Source organism: Salmo salar, chromosome ssa02, assembly GCF_905237065.1.
Source record: "Salmo salar chromosome ssa02, Ssal_v3.1, whole genome shotgun sequence".
NCBI lineage: Eukaryota > Metazoa > Chordata > Actinopteri > Salmoniformes > Salmonidae > Salmo > Salmo salar.
Genome location: NC_059443.1, coordinates 18,467,827 through 18,476,319, shown reverse-complemented (window position 1 = coordinate 18,476,319; position 8,493 = coordinate 18,467,827). Strand labels below are relative to the sequence as shown.

At 46.6% G+C, this 8,493-nt stretch overlaps 1 long non-coding RNA gene across 1 annotated transcript; it reads right to left on the bottom strand.

Annotated features, from left to right (window-relative positions):
* Nucleotides 1–4,648: 4,648 nt before the first annotated feature.
* On the bottom strand, nucleotides 4,649–6,910 carry LOC123739014 (uncharacterized). The gene is made up of 3 exons (XR_006767595.1): nucleotides 6,551–6,910; nucleotides 4,722–4,779; nucleotides 4,649–4,665 (listed from the first exon to the last, which is right to left on the bottom strand). It is a non-coding gene; the product is annotated as an uncharacterized lncRNA (long non-coding RNA).
* Nucleotides 6,911–8,493: the final 1,583 nt, after the last annotated feature.

Sequence of the window (8,493 nt, the reverse complement as noted above, 5' to 3'; positions counted from 1 at the left end):
CCCTTCTCTATGAGGCATTGGAAAACCTCGGTCTTTGTGGTTGAATCTGTGTTTGAAATTCATTGGTCGAACGAAGGACCTTAAATATAATTGTATGTGTGGAGTACAGAGATGAGGTAGTTATTCAAAAACCATGTTAAAACACTTTTATCCCACACAGAGTGATTCCACGCAACTTATGTGAAGAACATTTTTACTCCTGAACTTATTTAGGCTTGCCATAACAAAGGGGTTGAATACTTATTGACTCTACATTTGTTAAAACATAATTCCTCTTTGACATTATGGGGTAATGTGTAGGCCAGTGACAAAACAATCTCTATTTAATTCATTTTAGAATAAGGCTGTAATGTAACAAAATGTGGAAAAAGTCAAGGAACGTGAATACTTTCTGAAGGCACTGTACATACAGATGTGCTCTTAAATGTGAACATGCACACACACAGGAGCACTAGTAACACAGTGCCAGGATGTGACTGCACCAAGTCCTCTGTCCTGTTACAGTTCACACATTTGCACAGGGATGCATCCACACACACACACACACACACACACACACACACACACACACACACACACACACACACCTCTTTGTGCATTGCTGTCAGATTTTGTGTCTGCTCAGTTGGAAAATGAAAAAATAGGGAAAATAATTAATGAAGATAAATAATTATGATTTATAGTCGCATTGAAAATATGTTCTAGCCACGTTATAGGGACGTCCAGGTTGGATTTCTCCTGGGCTAAAGAACCCAAAGACATAGCAACTGAATCTTTTCTGTTTAGAGATGAGAGCCAACTTTTCAAGTCTCTGTTTCAAAACAGAGTGTATATTTAGTGTCTCTCTGTCTCAGTCAGATAGTGGTATGTGATATCAACACCCCCTCTAATCAATACTGCTTGATTAGTGGTTGTAGATGGCTTTCTGTGGGTCGATAAGGAGACACTTTCTGTCTGACTTTCTGTCCAGCGGATAATTGTCTTACCACTCTCATTAGAGGAAAAGAGAAAGAGGGGGAGGAAAGGCAGAGAAAGAGAGAGCAGCTAGGGGTTGTAATATGTCCATTCTGATTTAAGATGTGAAGAAAACAGTGTAATACTGTAAATGGTCCATTCTGTGTGCAGCAGAAAACGTACTTCTCTTAGATAGCATTTGGCTTCAGTGGAACAATACATTATTATCTCTCCATCACCCGATATCTACCAGGGTGTTTATCAATGAAATAATCGATGGACAAACACAAATCACAGACTGGTGTCAAGTGACCCCCCCCTCCACACACACACACACACACACACACACACACACACACACACACACACACACACACACACACACACACACACACACACACACACACTTTTCATTGTTGTGCACAAGTGCACTAGAAACTAGGCAATTAAGATTAGAGTTGGAGACACCAAAGGAGAGAAGACATCAATGTTTTGCATTAATAAATAATTTCATTTAAAATAATGTTACAATATTTCAATAAGTTAAATGACTAAATGACTTCAGCTTTCATCAATTCAACCCTGTGTGGTTCTCTTCAGATTGTTTTATTTTCTCATCTGCTTGATTTGTCAGACAGGTGAAGATACTGTAGGATAAGAGAAGTAGAGCTTGCTTAATATCTTACTTAAATAAAGAGTTGACGATGAGAGAGAGTGTTTGAGAGAGAGAGATCGCAGATTAGAGGGCGAGATAAAGACATGATTGACAAGCACCATCTAAACCTCTGCAATATATTTTTCCATAACCAGAAAGATTGTATTTTCAGCCGTCTGAAACTGGTGTACAAAACAAAATAAAAGATGAAAAACTAAACTTAAGAATGGGAAGCATAGAAATAGTGCACATAGAATAGATCTACCACTTATTAGACTTGCTTTCAATGATAATGACAGATCTTTAACTCACATTTCTGTGTGAACTTGTTGGGTCGCCCAAAGTTACATATTGCAGCTTTAATTAGGACGTTTTCTTTGGGAAAGCATTTGGAAATGTTCATTCAAAACAGCACATGACTGAATTGAACACTGCAAAGATTCAACCAAGACTTTGGACCAAACTGTTTCAATACCTGGTTTGCTTACCCGTTGTTATTTGATTTGATTCATTTAACCTTTATTTAACTAGGCAAGTCCTACCTACCATACCAGCTGTGAGCTGCTCCATGGGACAACCAGCTGCGGCTCTTACTGCCATGAAATTCTGCTGAAATTTGGCTGTGTGCAGCACACATGTGAATATATTTTACGTGCTTTGCGATTGTGAGGGCTATTTTCTCCATTGTACCACATAATTGATACAGTTTATACCACCACTACACTACTTTGATACGCATCAGTAGGGATTAAGAAGTGACTATAACCAATGTCCACTGAACAAAAAGTGGGTTTCATGCATATTTATTTTATTTAACCTTTATTTAAACCTCTGTGGGGTTCAGGGCGTATACCTCCGTGTAGCTCCTACTACACCACTGTTTAAACCTCTGTGGGGTTCAGGACGTATACCTCCTACTACACCACTGTTTAAACCTCTGTGGGGTTCAGGACAATATACCTCCTACTACACCACTGTTTAAACCTCTGTGGGGTTCAGGACGTATACCTCCGTGTAGCTCCTACTACACCACTGTTTAAACCTCTGTGGGGTTCAGGACATATACCTCCTACTACACCACTGTTTAAACCTCTGTGGGGTTCAGGGTGTATACCTCCGTGTAGCTCCTACTACACCACTGTTTAAACCTCTGTGGGGTTCAGGGCGTATACCTCCGTGTAGCTCCTACTACACCACTGTTTAAACCTCTGTGGGGTTCAGGACATATACCTCCTACTACACCACTGTTTAAACCTCTGTGGGGTTCAGAGTGTATACCTCCGTGTAGCTCCTACTACACCACTGTTTAAACCTCTGTGGGGCGCAGGGCGTATACCTCCGTGTAGCTCCTACTACACCACTGTTTAAACCTCTGTGGGGTTCAGGACGTATACCTCCGTGTAGCTCCTACTACACCACTGTTTAAACCTCTGTGGGGCGCAGGGCGTATACCTCCGTGTAGCTCCTACTACACCACTGTTTAAACCTCTGTGGGGTTCAGGACGTATACCTCCGTGTTGCTCCTACTACACCACTGTTTAAACCTCTGTGGGGTTCAGGACGTATACCTCCGTGTAGCTCCTACTACACCACTGTTTAAACCTCTGTGGGGTTCAGGACGTATACCTCCGTGTTGCTCCTACTACACCACTGTTTAAACCTCTGTGGGGTTCAGGACGTATACCTCCGTGTAGCTCCTACTACACCACTGTTTAAACCTCTGTGGGGTTCAGGACATATACCTCCTACTACACCACTGTTTAAACCTCTGTGGGGTTCAGGACATATACCTCCGTGTAGCTCCTACTACACCACTGTTTAAACCTCTGTGGGGTTCAGGGCGTATACCTCCGTGTAGCTCCTACTACACCACTGTTTAAACCTCTGTGGGGTTCAGGACGTATACCTCCGTGTAGCTCCTACTACACCACTGTTTAAACCTCTGTGGGGTTCAGGACGTATACCTCCTACTACACCACTGTTTAAACCTCTGTGGGGTTCAGGGCGTATACCTCCGTGTTGCTCCTACTACACCACTGTTTAAACCTCTGTGGGGTTCAGGACGTATACCTCCGTGTAGCTCCTACTACACCACTGTTTAAACCTCTGTGGGGTTCAGGACAATATACCTCCTACTACACCACTGTTTAAACCTCTGTGGGGTTCAGGACGTATACCTCCGTGTAGCTCCTACTACACCACTGTTTAAACCTCTGTGGGGTTCAGGGCGTATACCTCCGTGTAGCTCCTACTACACCACTGTTTAAACCTTTGTGGGGTTCAGGACGTATACCTCCTACTACACCACTGTTTAAACCTCTGTGGGGTTCAGGACATATACCTCCTACTACACCACTGTTTAAACCTCTGTGGGGTTCAGGACATATACCTCCTACTACACCACTGTTTAAACCTCTGTGGGGTTCAGGGTGTATACCTCCGTGTAGCTCCTACTACACCACTGTTTAAACCTCTGTGGGGTTCAGGGCGTATACCTCCGTGTAGCTCCTACTACACCACTGTTTAAACCTCTGTGGGGTTCAGGACATATACCTCCTACTACACCACTGTTTAAACCTCTGTGGGAGGCAGGGCGTATACCTTCGTGTAGCTCCTACTACACCACTGTTTAAACCTCTGTGGGGTTCAGGACGTATACCTCCTACTACACCACTGTTTAAACCTCTGTGGGGGTTCAGGGCGTATACCTCCGTGTAGCTCCTACTACACCACTGTTTAAACCTCTGTGGGGCGCAGGGCGTATACCTCTGTGTAGCTCCTACTACACCACTGTTTAAACCTCTGTGGGGTTCAGGACGTATACCTCCGTGTAGCTCCTACTACACCACTGTTTAAACCTCTGTGGGGTTCAGGGCGTATACCTCCGTGTAGCTCCTACTACACCACTGTTTAAACCTCTGTGGGGTTCAGGGCGTATACCTCCGTGTAGCTCCTACTACACCACTGTTTAAACCTCTGTGGGGTTCAGGGCGTATACCTCCGTGTAGCTCCTACTACACCACTGTTTAAACCTCTGTGGGGTTCAGGACGTATACCTCCGTGTAGCTCCTACTACACCACTGTTTAAACCTCTGTGGGGCAGGGCGTATACCTCCGTGTAGCTCCTACTACACCACTGTTTAAACCTCTGTGGGGTTCAGGACGTATACCTCCTACTACACCACTGTTTAAACCTCTGTGGGGTTCAGGGCGTATACCTCCGTGTTGCTCCTACTACACCACTGTTTAAACCTCTGTGGGGTTCAGGACGTATACCTCCGTGTAGCTCCTACTACACCACTGTTTAAACCTCTGTGGGGTTCAGGACGATATACCTCCGTGTAGCTCCTACTACACCACTGTTTAAACCTCTGTGGGGTTCAGGACGTATACCTCCGTGTAGCTCCTACTACACCACTGTTTAAACCTCTGTGGGGTTCAGGACGTATACCTCCGTGTAGCTCCTACTACACCACTGTTTAAACCTCTGTGGGGTTCAGGACGTATACCTCCGTTTGCTCCTACTACACCACTGTTTAAACCTCTGTGGGGTTCAGGACGTATACCTCCGTGTAGCTCCTACTACACCACTGTTTAAACCTCTGTGGGGTTCAGGACATATACCTCCGCTTACTACACCACTGTTTAAACCTCTGTGGGGTTCAGGACATATACCTCCGTGTAGCTCCTACTACACCACTGTTTAAACCTCTGTGGGGTTCAGGGCGTATACCTCCGTGTAGCTCCTACTACACCACTGTTTAAACCTCTGTGGGGTTCAGGACGTATACCTCCGTGTAGCTCCTACTACACCACTGTTTAAACCTCTGTGGGGTTCAGGACGTATACCTCCTACTACACCACTGTTTAAACCTCTGTGGGGTTCAGGGCGTATACCTCCGTGTTGCTCCTACTACACCACTGTTTAAACCTCTGTGGGGTTCAGGACGTATACCTCCGTGTAGCTCCTACTACACCACTGTTTAAACCTCTGTGGGGTTCAGGACAATATACCTCCTACTACACCACTGTTTAAACCTCTGTGGGGTTCAGGACGTATACCTCCGTGTAGCTCCTACTACACCACTGTTTAAACCTCTGTGGGGTTCAGGGCGTATACCTCCGTGTAGCTCCTACTACACCACTGTTTAAACCTTTGTGGGGTTCAGGACGTATACCTCCTACTACACCACTGTTTAAACCTCTGTGGGGTTCAGGACATATACCTCCTACTACACCACTGTTTAAACCTCTGTGGGGTTCAGGACATATACCTCCTACTACACCACTGTTTAAACCTCTGTGGGGTTCAGGGTGTATACCTCCGTGTAGCTCCTACTACACCACTGTTTAAACCTCTGTGGGGTTCAGGGCGTATACCTCCGTGTAGCTCCTACTACACCACTGTTTAAACCTCTGTGGGGTTCAGGACATATACCTCCTACTACACCACTGTTTAAACCTCTGTGGGAGGCAGGGCGTATACCTTCGTGTAGCTCCTACTACACCACTGTTTAAACCTCTGTGGGGTTCAGGACGTATACCTCCTACTACACCACTGTTTAAACCTCTGTGGGGGTTCAGGGCGTATACCTCCGTGTAGCTCCTACTACACCACTGTTTAAACCTCTGTGGGGCGCAGGGCGTATACCTCTGTGTAGCTCCTACTACACCACTGTTTAAACCTCTGTGGGGTTCAGGACGTATACCTCCGTGTAGCTCCTACTACACCACTGTTTAAACCTCTGTGGGGTTCAGGGCGTATACCTCCGTGTAGCTCCTACTACACCACTGTTTAAACCTCTGTGGGGTTCAGGGCGTATACCTCCGTGTAGCTCCTACTACACCACTGTTTAAACCTCTGTGGGGTTCAGGGCGTATACCTCCGTGTAGCTCCTACTACACCACTGTTTAAACCTCTGTGGGGTTCAGGACGTATACCTCCGTGTAGCTCCTACTACACCACTGTTTAAACCTCTGTGGGGCGCAGGGCGTATACCTCCGTGTAGCTCCTACTACACCACTGTTTAAACCTCTGTGGGGTTCAGGACGTATACCTCCTACTACACCACTGTTTAAACCTCTGTGGGGTTCAGGGCGTATACCTCCGTGTTGCTCCTACTACACCACTGTTTAAACCTCTGTGGGGTTCAGGACGTATACCTCCGTGTAGCTCCTACTACACCACTGTTTAAACCTCAGTGGGGTTCAGGGCGTATACCTCCGTGTAGCTCCTACTACACCACTGTTTAAACCTTTGTGGGGTTCAGGACGTATACCTCCTACTACACCACTGTTTAAACCTCTGTGGGGTTCAGGACATATACCTCCTACTACACCACTGTTTAAACCTCTGTGGGGTTCAGGGTGTATACCTCCGTGTAGCTCCTACTACACCACTGTTTAAACCTCAGTGGGGTTCAGGGCGTATACCTCCGTGTAGCTCCTACTACACCACTGTTTAAACCTTTGTGGGGTTCAGGACGTATACCTCCTACTACACCACTGTTTAAACCTCTGTGGGGTTCAGGACATATACCTCCTACTACACCACTGTTTAAACCTCTGTGGGGTTCAGGGTGTATACCTCCGTGTAGCTCCTACTACACCACTGTTTAAACCTCTGTGGGGTTCAGGGCGTATACCTCCGTGTAGCTCCTACTACACCACTGTTTAAACCTCTGTGGGGTTCAGGACATATACCTCCTACTACACCACTGTTTAAACCTCTGTGGGAGGCAGGGCGTATACCTTCGTGTAGCTCCTACTACACCACTGTTTAAACCTCTGTGGGGTTCAGGACGTATACCTCCTACTACACCACTGTTTAAACCTCTGTGGGGGTTCAGGGCGTATACCTCCGTGTAGCTCCTACTACACCACTGTTTAAACCTCTGTGGGGCGCAGGGCGTATACCTCTGTGTAGCTCCTACTACACCACTGTTTAAACCTCTGTGGGGTTCAGGACGTATACCTCCGTGTAGCTCCTACTACACCACTGTTTAAACCTCTGTGGGGTTCAGGGCGTATACCTCCGTGTAGCTCCTACTACACCACTGTTTAAACCTCTGTGGGGTTCAGGGCGTATACCTCCGTGTAGCTCCTACTACACCACTGTTTAAACCTCTGTGGGGTTCAGGGCGTATACCTCCGTGTAGCTCCTACTACACCACTGTTTAAACCTCTGTGGGGTTCAGGACGTATACCTCCGTGTAGCTCCTACTACACCACTGTTTAAACCTCTGTGGGGCGCAGGGCGTATATCTCCGTGTAGCTCCTACTACACCACTGTTTAAACCTCTGTGGGGTTCAGGACGTATACCTCCGTGTTGCTCCTACTACACCACTGTTTAAACCTCTGTGGGGTTCAGGACGTATACCTCCGTGTAGCTCCTACTACACCACTGTTTAAACCTCTGTGGGGTTCAGGACGTATACCTCCGTGTAGCTCCTACTACACCACTGTTTAAACCTCTGTGGGGTTCAGGGCATATACCACCTACTACACCACTGTTTAAACCTCTGTGGGGTTCAGGACATATACCTCCTACTACACCACTGTTTAAACCTCTGTGGGGTTCAGGACGTATACCTCCGTGTAGCTCCTACTACACCACTGTTTAAACCTCTGTGGGGTTCAGGACGTATACCTCCGTGTAGCTCCTACTACACCACTGTTTAAACCTCTGTGGGGTTCAGGACATATACCTCCTACTACACCACTGTTTAAACCTCTGTGGGAGGCAGGGCGTATACCTTCGTGTAGCTCCTACTACACCACTGTTTAAACCTCTGTGGGGTTCAGGACGTATACCTCCTACTACACCACTGTTTAAACCTCTGTGGGGGTTCAGGGCGTATACCTCCGTGTAGCTCCTACTACA